Source organism: Pholcus phalangioides, unplaced genomic scaffold (genome assembly GCF_987345545.1).
Source record: "Pholcus phalangioides strain wild (caught in Gottingen) unplaced genomic scaffold, Ppha-v1.0 ptg000043l_1, whole genome shotgun sequence".
Classification (NCBI taxonomy): Eukaryota; Metazoa; Arthropoda; class Arachnida; order Araneae; family Pholcidae; genus Pholcus; species Pholcus phalangioides.
Window position 1 is genome coordinate 2,043,278 of NW_028301629.1, and position 12,506 is coordinate 2,055,783.

Below are 12,506 nucleotides of genomic sequence, written 5' to 3' on the forward strand. Positions count from 1 at the left end.
ATTCATTAGCGTTCCGAAACAGAATGATAGCTGTATTTGAGATTTTTTCAATATTCCCATTGAAATAAATAAATGGAAATTCAGTTTGGGATTGACCATTTTGCGATTATGACGTGACGACAATTTTATTTATAAAAATAATTGCGATTGTTCTGATCGTAAGTGAGTATCGGAAAAACGCAATTACTCCTTGAAGCGATTTATTTCCATTTTCTTTGGGATCGAATTGACGTAAGTAGAATGAATGGTTCAGGCTAATCACATCTCAAGCCATTCTAGATATTGAGCAGAAAGAGTAAAAATATCTAGACCAACATACACAGTTCTATGATTTAACCAAACCAATTCAATTTCGCCTGGGGGAGCGTTATGCTTAGAAAATTAATCATCGATTATCTCTAAATGCTCTAATGATTGCTGCTTTTATGCTCGCTTCAGCTTTTTTATGAAATCATGTGACCATTCTGAAATTATTGTTTAAATGAAACAGCCTGCATATGAAACCAATTGAATTGTTTAGAGATTGTGATTGTTGTAGAGGTATAGAAAAAAGTCACGAAGGGACACTGTACTAATAAAATTCTATAGATATAGTCAAAAACAGACATATATTACGTGGTTATATATATATGTCATAAAGATTCTGAAATTACCAAGATTTGGAACTAAACGACGTAAGGATATACTTAGGACAAGATTACTTCATGATAGTTTCAGATTTTCTACTTATACACACAGTTTAAATGTTTGTCTGCAATTTACTGTAGGTACACAACGCATTCTGTTCTGTCCAAATTAATGTCGGTAACCCAGGAATGGAGATAAGGCGGAAGAGAGAATTGATTATTCAATCATCATTTACACGCATCTAGAATATTTATTTTCTCGCTCTAGGGCACGAGACTCACCGTAGCCATGAAATATTATATTTTACGGAGATCCCATATAGTTGTGGGAATTCCTGGAAAAACGAAACACTATAATACGAGAGGAAATTTCTAAAACTTTTTCTGGAGATTGGAAAAAATATGTTGTGTGTTTATAGGCGGGAAATTTAAATGTCATTAGCTACGAAATATTAATCTTATGCATTTATATTGCTTTCGTAATGATTGCATATACAAAGATAAAAATTAAGCAAAACCATTCTTTCAGACAAAAACCTGGAATTAACGTTTCAAAAAATGTCACGCACTGATGGAACGAAATTCCTGCTCAGATACAAGAATCACAACTTATTTGTTGAAAAGACAGTAGAGAACACATTTCCCCCATGATGACGAATTTAAATATTAGAGAAACATTTTGTTGTGTTACCTATCAGCAGAGGTATCAACGTGAGCATAGTGTAATCAGTGGTGAGGTCGTAAGGGGTATGACTTTTTCTGATTACTCATCACTGAGAAAGAGGTTTCAGTAGCCATCGCTGTTGCTGTGGATCTCGTGATGAGATCGAAGACCTGGGTTCGATCCTTGTATCCCCCTAATGGCCGATGGAACTTGGTTTCCTGTCTTTTTCAAACTTCAGTTGCGAGAGAGCCAGTCTCCCCAATTCGAAAAAATCTCTTCGGGGAGAACAACTAGACCAAAGACAAGAATTCTTGGTGTATTTGAACGTGATTTATTTTAGAATTAACGCGAAATACGTGTAGGCAAAACAACTTGTCGAGTTGTTTTTTTCCCGATTCAGAAGAAAGATGACAGCAACTCTTTGAACTTAACATACATTTCTCATGACCAAACATAACGTTAATGTTAGATATACATCATATTCCGTCATGCGTCAATCCGTTAGATTTTGAACACATTATTTGGACAGTTAGATTGGGGACATTATGTATAACACAGGGAAGGGTATCAATATGAGTTCTTGACCACAATAATTAGGCTGACCATATTTCCTCCAGAGAAATACGGGAAATTGAGATTCCAAATACGGGAAAATACGGGACATTGCCAATTATCACCAAAACTGAACAAAGTTGCAAAATATTGTTGAAATTACGGAAAAATCACAATGGCGGGAAATGAAGCATTACTGTAAATTGCAGTGGATTAAAATGAATTCCACGAAAAAATACGTTCACCAAGGCAAATGTGGGAGATTAATATTCTCATTTATAGTTGTAATTATCATAATATAATTTATGACTTGAAAAATAATTTCAATCTTTGACTTCAATAAAGAATAAAAATTCAAGTAGGCTTCGTGTAAAATACGGGAAAAACCGGGACACTTTTCCAAAAAGTCGGGACGGCGAAAAAAAACAGAAAATACCGGAACTGTCCAAAATACGGGACGTATGGTCACCGTACCAATAATTAATCTTTTGCCAGAACAATTCAAATAACCTATCACCGTTTGCTTCTCTCGTCCATTTCGGAATGCATGTCTATTTTAAGACAATCTTCATACGCCATCTATGAATCGTAAAAAGCAATTCTAAATTAATTTTTACATAATTCTAATTTTTAGTCCGATCGCTCAACAGCCTTCAGATAATATCGTAACAATAAATAAATAATATTGAAATTAATACGTTTTCAAATGTGCGATGCGTGGATTACATGTAGAAAAATAATATAAGCAAAATATTTTAATCATATTACGGGAAAAAAGTTGTTCTACTTTTTCACTTAAATTTACATCTAATTATTTGGTTCCAAGGTGTATACCCAGAGCTCAAATTAATCAATTATGTAAAAGCGATTGGAATTTCCTTCTCAATCACTCAAAAACCTGCAGATAACACGGAGAAATGCATAAATAATACTGAAATTTAGATTTCTTTACTGTGTAATCCATGTATGTACTATAAAGAAAACAACATATGCAAAAATTCAGGTGTTCGCAATTTAACTTTCGCATTGTCAAATAGTATACATGCTTCGCTCTACATGTGTGGCCTTCCTCATTTTTAACGGTTTTGAATGATTTTCTAAGATTCTATTTTCAAGACCTGAGGTACACACGTGTGTCCCTAACTCAAATGGTCCAAATAAAGATACTTTCCCAAATTGATCAATTAATAAATTCATTTGATATTTTATTTTTAAGGGAATTTCGACGTACAATAAACACGAATCAATTTTAAAAAAATAAATCTTAGTTTTTGCCTCAGTTGTGAAGAGGTTAAAGAACTTTTCTTTTGAAAAAGTAATACGATGGTATGATAGAGTGAGATGTTTCGCTTCGCTGTTGGGAAACTTTTCATTTCTCTTAAAGTAAACAGAAGTGTGTGTTCTGGAGTATCTATAAACATAAGTTTTTCAGTATTCAGCAAACGACCCGCAAAAGCAATCATCTTCAACTTCTTGATCGAAATGAATTATTATTAGAGCCCGGAAGTTCAGGCAAAATGCCATAAATGCCTTTTTTTTCAAACTTTTTCGGCAAAAATGCTTTTTTTGAAATTTTAGTGCCATAAATGCCTATTTTAACATAGTTTTAAATTTATTAGGGCGTTTCAGAGGTCATAATCTGTAAAACTTGGATATTTTGGGCATTGAAAACTTCAAAAGAATCGCTCTCTGTCAAATATTCCAACTCTCAGTATTGATTACATCAGAAAGCCTTCCTTTCCAGCACCATTTAGGCGTAACTAAGTGGTCTGACAGATTGGGGTTGGCATACATTAACTTTGCTTTGACCGGATGGTGTTAGACGTGAATGATTCTGTTTCAGATGAACGCAGCCCTATTAGAAAAGCAAAGGGAAGTTAGAAATTTGTTTTCCCCCACAGGGGCTTCACATAATATGTCTTGCGCAGGTATTGGACTGCGTTGTATGTGTATAGCGCACCGATGATTGTCCCAAGCGGTCTTTAATTGACGTCAGGGCTAATAGAAGGCCGAGTAGGAGCGGACAGGGCTCTGAGGCCCATGTTGTTTTGGTTTTATTTTTTGCGCCATAAATGCACTGCAAACAACCACGACTATTTATTAAACATACATATTTAGTATTCGATTAAATTGACAAGAGTTAACCCTCAGGGGGTGTGTAGCAGATGCGGTCACGCAGGGCCCCCACGTTTGAGGGAGTCTCGCATGTTTCTGAGAATTAAATTCTTATATTGCTTTTTTTTTCTACTTTCAGGTAAGTCTAAGACAAGACCTTGTATGTGTGCAACTGTGTATTTTATTGGTACAGAATTTCCTGTAAACAAAGCCGGGCTCACAAGCTAATAGTTATTGTAGATGAAATTATACTTTCCACACACACACAGCACATGTGTGGCTGATGCGACATTAGTTATGCGTAGGTAAATGGCTCCTTCACATAATTCCACACTTAATAACTTTTATCAACATTGTTCAAAGGAACTAATTGATCAGCTTGCGAAGATTTAAATTTCGTAAATTTTTTTCATGTTTTCTGCGAGCATTCAAATACAAATACAACACCACAACAGGCAAAGTGCCCAACGAGGTGGCTGAGAAAAAGATGCCCATAAAAGTATCGGTGTCATATACTTCCAAAAAAAAACAGCAACCCAATTAAAAATGCAACTAACACAAATTATAAACAATATATACACATGATAAAATACTATACAATGCCCATAAAGAATACTTATGGTTGTCTTATTCTAAGAATGGACAGAGCTTCTCGATTTACCCCAACATGTTTATCGTATTTCTTTTTAAACGTGTCAATTGTGTTACAATTTACTACCTCCGGGGGTAAGCTATTCCATTTATTAACAACCCTATTAGAGAAAAATTCCCTGCGACACCATAACCTCGCATTGTCCCTTACCAATCGATACCGGTGTCCCCTTGTAAAAGCAGTCGATTGGCGGTAAACAAACCTAAAAACCAAAAATTCTTTCAACTTCAATTCTTGATTAATATTCCCTTAAGAACTAATTCACTCATAACTCAAACTAAGGTCACTGGGTATTAGAGGCTTCTGTGATATCGAACTTTGGGATCCCCCGTATAACGAACTCCAAGAGACCGGAGAAATCAGTTCGTTATAACGGAATCCCGGGATTTTGCATTGTTCCTATGTAAACTTACCTGGTGGATTAGAAAAGTGTTCGTTAAAACGAGATTTTCGCAATAACGGTATTCGTTAAAACGGGATTCAACTGTATTCAGAAAAAACGAATTTTTCCCCGCGGTTCCCAGTGTGGCAAGGAAAATTTATGTTTTCATAGACGTGTCTCAAATTGCCGCAAGATATTTGAATTTCTAATATTGTTTTCAAAGGTAACGTAAACATTTTGAGAATCCCCGGGTTAGGCACAGTTAAAGTTATATTAATAATCGTGAAATTATTTACTTTGTATCCGTATAGTGCAAATCAATAATTACCTAATTTCAGACTGTCTGATTATAATACACATGGCGATAATAATCACTACTTTACCAAACACCAACTCTGGCCATATCGCTATATTGCAATTTACTGCCATTAGTGAGATGGGTTGGAAGCGAAGGCGCTGTCTATCGGTGGTCGCCTTGAGTTCGTTAGGGAAAATATATTTTCGATATCTTCCCTTGGGTTCGAACCCGGGACCCTGACAACAACCTTCACGATGGTAGACGAGCATCTTACCACCATGCCACTCGGGCACAATAATAATCACTGGGATTTTTTTTTTTAAACATAAAAAAAAAATAATCAAAGTTGAAAATTCAGTTTAGATCGAATGGACACCTATTTTCCTTAAATAATCCGACGCCTTCATTGACATGGTGTCGCCTCAACGGTGTCCAGAGCTCTCCAAGCCAAACGAACGGGAAAGGCATATGTTATTGAAGAATTCAATTTATTCTGAAGTTGGTTTGTTCATATGAAAAGGATTTTCATTTATTCTGAAATTAATTTTTTTTTTCACGAAATGGGATTTTCAGCTCCGAAAAAATATATTAACACAAATGTCAGTTTTCATCAATCATGAAATATTTTCATATCAAATATGAACTTCCATCAATTCTGGAAAATTGAGGATTTTTTCATTAAATAATACCTTAGTATAATTATCATTACATTTCCTTTAATAATTGCGAAAATATTTAATTTTAATGTCTCTGTAAATAATATTTCTATATATACTCTATATAATACTCTATCAATAATTCTGGAAATATTTTTCATTTGTTCATTTCTCCCATACTTCACAGGATGCCGGGAAAAGCGAAGTTCGGCAAGGGATACATAAACAAATTTGTACATTTCTGTACATATGAAAACACCGGGAAATTTCAAAACCTCTCATTGGAGGATTGGCCTTCCCTCTCATCCGAGACTCTTACTAGATTGTTTACTATGAGAAACAAAGAGCGAGAGGAGAGCAAAGGAGGGAAGAGGGCATGCACAACTCCCCTTTCGCTACCAAATGGTACAGGCATGCTTCACAACGGCAAGCTCATACACTGCAACGAATCACGGAAACGACACCGACAAAAATTTTTTCACAAGTGAGCAAAGGAGTGAAAAAGTGAGCGAAGTAACAAATGAGCAACAGAGTGAGTGACTGAGTAACTGACCTGATGAGACAGAAAGAAAGACCTATCAAGTGAGTGACGCGAGCTAACCGTAATTCCATCCGGTTTCGCAGTCTTTTTTAATTTCGCCCCTAGCAAGTTGTATTGAATAAAGCAGCCACTCTCAAATTTCTATAGTTCTCTCGTCCCAGAGATAATGTTTGCGGCTCCTTTACCGTAGTCTAACTCATTCATTCACTCTTGCTCAATGGCCTGCCTGTTCATGTGTTGGTCCAACCCATGGCTTGTCATATCAAAATTTGTTCGAACTGCTTGTACAATCGAAATTCTTGCTCAAAATTCTCATACAAACTGGTGATTGTGCATGCAATTACTTGTGTAACCGCATCTCCTGCCATGGGAAGATTCACTCTCGAGAAAGAGTAAAGACATAGTCACATCGAAGTTGCTAATGAAGTGCCGGAAATAATATTGATTTACAGATTTATTTATTATATAATTATCAATCTTATATTTTGATTAAATGATGCTTAAATTCAATTTTAGGATGTTTTATTTTATAATGGAAATCTTGTGTATCATCTTTAGTTATTTTGTGATTTAATAGAATTGTACTGCAAGTTGTTTCAAAAAGAAGAAAGAAAAACATCGTAGTGCCCATGTTTCACAAATTGTGCTGCAGATGGCGCAAAACACTAGGATTGAACTTACTACTCTATCATTCTTATCGGCTCCTCAAAGCCCCGAGAAGCGAGGAATACAAATCCCGACATAAGTCACGAAGTGCGGCTTATACGACGAAATCGAATTTTTAAATTCGACCGTGTCGGTATTTCTTTCATCTGTCGGGATTTTAAGAGGTTTAACAGTTTTACGAGGAACCAAATCTAAAACAAAATTCGCTTTGCAGCCGCTTCATTTATTTTAGATTTCGTTCTTGACTTTGTTCCTTGGGGGTTTTTTTTCGAGATTTCTTCTGTATTCTTTCTCCTTTGGGAACATTCTTCTTCGTAAATATGAACAAGATATTAATTTTTCTTTGGAGTTTCAGAAAATTGTATTTGATTGAGATTATTTCCAGAACTTGTTAACACTAGAACCGCGGAGTGGGTCGATTTGACCCAAATCAAACTTCGTTTTCATTTATCTCGAAAACTTAGGCGCAGATGTTAAAAAAATTTCGTGAGATGTAAAAAAATTATCTATATTAATTCGCGAAAATTTTATTATCTTCACATTTCGTGTTTCAGAGCTATAAGCACTTATACCTAGAACTGAGGTTTGGGTCAAAATGACCCTACGTACTATTCTATAGGAAAAATGGGGTGTGCAGAATTTTCTTGGAAGTGGTTACCCTTTCTAAAAAGTACTTGTAAATGAAGATAATGAAGAATAAAGGTCTTTCAAGGTTAAAGCCAATTCATTGTCAGAGCAGATTATCTTTTTTCAATGCAGGAATGGCAAGTAGAGCTAAATATTTTTCCCTTTGTAAACTTGAATACCTGGAATTCTGACGGGACTCAAGAAAGATTTTGGGAGAGTAAAAGCTTAACTCTAAAAAAACCTGTAGTTGAAATTTCTGTAGGCAAACGACGTCACAGAAAAAGAATAAAATTCTGGCTTGCACAAAATACGTTTTGCACGGATTTCCAAATCTTGGGGTGTATCAGCGTCCAACAAATCTCTCTCTCTCAGAGCACATAGTGATGCAACTGATCAAGCCATTTGAGAAGAAGAGTAGAAATGCCTCAACCGACACCTTTTGTCACTACACTGAAGTTGGCTCAAATGCTAAAAGCCAAAAAATACGAGCTTAGTACAGTCGGTGAGACGAAATTGAAGAGCAGTACTATCTGACGCAATAAAGATAGTGAAACAACAGTTGTATGGAACAATGATGCCACAATGGCAATTTATCAAGGAAAGAACGATATAACCTTTTCATTATTCAGCACGCTTCATCTGGCAGTCGATATTGGCAGTAGTAGCCACAAAAAGCTTCCGCACACACAGAAACTATTTCACAATACAATTGAACAAAGTGATTGATCATAGTTGTAGCGATCAAATGCCTAGAAAATATTCGGTGAAGGTGGCATCACAGACGTTTTCTACAACATCCTGGATCTCACTATAAAAATATTCCTGGATTTTGTACAGAGCAGTACAGAAGGCAGAGCTATTTTTTGAAAGCAGTTCCTCTAAAATCGTATTGAAGAGCTGCGTTCGTTAATCATACGTGTTGCCCTTGCGCAAAAGGAACGTGTGCTCTTGATCATGTAACTGTTGGTGAGCGATCAAAATAATAATAATAATAGTAATAAATAAAAATAAACGAGTCTGATATGTCAGGTAACATAAAAATGTGGAAACAATACTTTTAATTTTTGCATGGGTTGTACAACATCAACATGCGATGAATGTGCAATAATAATGAAAAAAAATTGCTCCAAACTGCTCATCATAAATCAGTAAGAAATCAATACTTATTTGACAGAATCATATTATAGACTTTTTCCATATTCAATTTGACACGCTTATTTTACATCTTTGTCGTATTATGGGATTACTGAAAAGTGTTTTTGGACTGAATAGAGTAAATAATGTATACTAAATCTTATTTTTACTGAATTACATCACTTTTTTAGCTAATTTTGAAGACCATTTTATATTCATAAACAAATATAGTTTCCCATTATTAATACGCAATTAAACAATTTTTAATAAGAGTAGGAGGAAAAACCCAGAAACCGAAAATAAATTCCCGTTTTCGCTATGGATCTGAGGACCATCTTAACATTCCGGGCCCACACGGACACTCCCAGAGAGCCTCAATTGTATTTGTGGATTCCATCATAATGAGCTCTACTCGTGGGCGGAGATACGGGCGGGGGGGCGTGGGGGCATTGCCCCCCCCCCCAGCGTCACAGGTGGAGTCGACTGATCTAATGTACACTGATCAAAACAATTAGGGGAGCAAGCAAAAAAGTGAAGAAAACCGTGCGAGACAGCCACGTATTGGCATACAATGGATAGTACACGCGTATCAATGCGCAATACAGAAAAAAGACGTAGAAAAATTTGGAATTAAGCTTTAATTCTTTGAAAATATGGAAAAAACATGAAAAGATGATTTAGGGCAACAATTTGGTTACATGTAAACGATAAAAAAAGTACTGTTTAGACATGATGCATGAGTTTTAATAGGGCGTGTGGTCTCCTCGAACAGCTAAGACTGCTGCACACGTGTTTGCCATGGATGCGATGAGGTTATCGATTAGAATTTGGGGAATACTGTTCCACTCCTCAAGAAGTGCAATCTGCAAGTCTCGGACAGTAACAGGCGGCCTTGGTCGCGCAGCAATGCGTCGTCCAAAAAACAATTGGATTCAGGTCAGGAGAGCACGCTGACCATTCCATACGCTGTATTGTTTCAGCTTCAAGCATGTTCTCCACCAGATGAGCTCTATGCGGTCGGGCATTATCATCCTGCAAAACAAAGGAATCTCCAATACAACGACATGAGGTCGCAGTATCTCGTCTGCATACCTTCGGGCCGTCAAAGTGCCATTCCAAATGATATGCAGGTCCGTACGTCCGCCTATACTGATTCCACCCCATACCATCCAACCAGCTCGTCTGTATTGTGACCTTTCACGAACGAATGCGGGGTTATTTCGAGTGCCCCTGTCCCTCCATACCAGAACACGTCGGGTGTCACACTCCAGACTGAATCGGGACTCGTCTGTAAACAGCACTTGGCTCCAATCATGTTGCTCCCAATCTCGATGTTCAGCAGCCCATCTTCTTCGGGCCGCACGGTGGCGTGGGGTCAACGGAATGCAGACCATTGGCCTACGTGCATAGAGCCCTCTCTCATGAAGCCGATTACGTACTGTTTGGCTGGACACCCTTCGTCCTGTTGCCAAGAGCAACCGTCTTTGCAGCTGCGTAGCATTCTCTGTTCTGTTTCGACGGGCTGTTAACCGTACATACCGGTCATCAGTTGCTGTAGTGGCGCGTGGCCGACCCTGCCCTGGTCGACGTCTAACATTTCCTGTTTCGTGGAATCGATTCCACAGCCTTGCAACAACACTTCTGGCGACTCCAACAGCGTCCGCGACACTACGTTGTGTTTGCCCGGATTCCAGTCTGCGTATAACACGCCATGCCATGGATTCCGGTAAATCACGTTGTAGAGACATCCTCAAGTCACCTTGTCTCAAAAAAAAATACTGCGCAATCGAATTTCACAGTAAAACAGACGTTTCTGCAACATCCCGATTTCTGCCCTTATCTCCTTTTTCTGGTTTTTGACGTCATGAACTTTGATTTGCATATGAAGTTTTCTTCTTCCGTTTCCTGCTAGGCTTTAAATTATGGATGATTCATTTTATGTTACTTATCGGTATACATCTTTGCGTAATTTTGTTAAAACCATGTGCTCCCCTTATTGTTTTGAGCAGTGTATATATGTATATATGAGCTGACATCATCATGACCTTGCCCCCCCCCCCACCAGACTTCCAAGTCAATCTCCGCCTATGGCTCTACTCCATAATTTTGAAAACTATTTGAACTTGTAGGTTGTTATTGTATTTCTAACCAGGCACAAGATGCGCTAGAATATAATTTTGCCCGGAAGCCCATAATGCTGTTGAGACAGCTCGCGTATTCTTCTGGAGCACGATATCAGCTGTTGTTGAGCGATAAATGTTGTTCTCTGGAGATGGATGTTGTGATTTTCTCCTTCCACAGCCGTCAGCCGTTTACGTAATGGAGCAAGCAGTACTATGATAACGTGTACAAAATAAGAGCAGCTTAGATAGTCTTTTTCCGTGAATTTAGCAGGTGTTTGGTCAAAGCGTGTAAGTATGTGAGCAAAAAGAAATAAAAATAAACACGCAGATTTGCTTTTCTATGATTGGGTTATTTTTCATGGACAGAAAAAATTGAAATTATTTCCAGAAACCCGATAATATACAGGAAAGACGGAAAAATTTAAATTAAAAAATAACATATGAGGGTGTTTAAAGAAATGATTAACGACTGGTAACCCTATCTCACAACAAAATATTCCGAAGCAACTCACCGTTCGAGGATGAAACAGAATCGAATTATCAACAAAATTTCACTTTTAAGAATGAGAGAAAGTATTTCAACAATACCGAGGAAAAAAACTCTACCTACATTGTTGAAATATATTTCTTAACGGTCAACAATGAGCACTCTCTATCAGTCTTTAACAATGGATGCAGGGTGGTTGACACATTATAAAAAAGAATGTTGTTACGCAAATACTTTGTATGCGATGTCTGGGTGAGAAGGACTCCTTCTTCCACGAAAGGCCTATTACAAATTAGGCTCGTGTCAGCCTATCGAGATCGTTAGCTTGACAGCGTGCGGAGGTTTTGGGCTTGCCCTTAGAAGATGGCTGGATTCATTTCTTGGCTTTTTTCTGAGTGAGCTAAGTGAACGGCAGGCATACCGGTCACTCCTTCCAGAGTTTTCTCTTAATACGCGAGATTAGGAGAAGCGATCGGCAACTCGTCGATCGTGATCGTAAGATCGGAAATCGTAACAGATTTCGGTAAATCGCCAATGATGAAAAAAAAATAATTGAATTTGACTTGGAGCCTTTGTTTTCGATATATTCGAGTTTATAATTTTTATTAGGTGTATGAATTAGCGCTAAGTTATAGAGTTCAGGAATTCACGATTTGCGTGGATTTTCGTGGGTGAGAAAATCGGTGAAACTCCGCAATTATTATTTTATTACAAAATGAAACACGAATTCCTGACGTAGTTTTCGATGCAAACCGTGTATTAGCGTTTGATAGACAAAAAAAATAGAAGAAACAAAACTTCTGAAACTTTTTGAATTGTATTCACTTTTGCGTCTTACAGTGAAATAATTCTTATTTCTGATTCTTTGCCGATTCGCTTCAATTTCACAGAACATTTCATAACATGATTTGGAAGACATCTGTAAACATAAATCTCTTGTTAATTTTACTGAATTCATTCGTATCAGTTTTCCACTTTCTTTT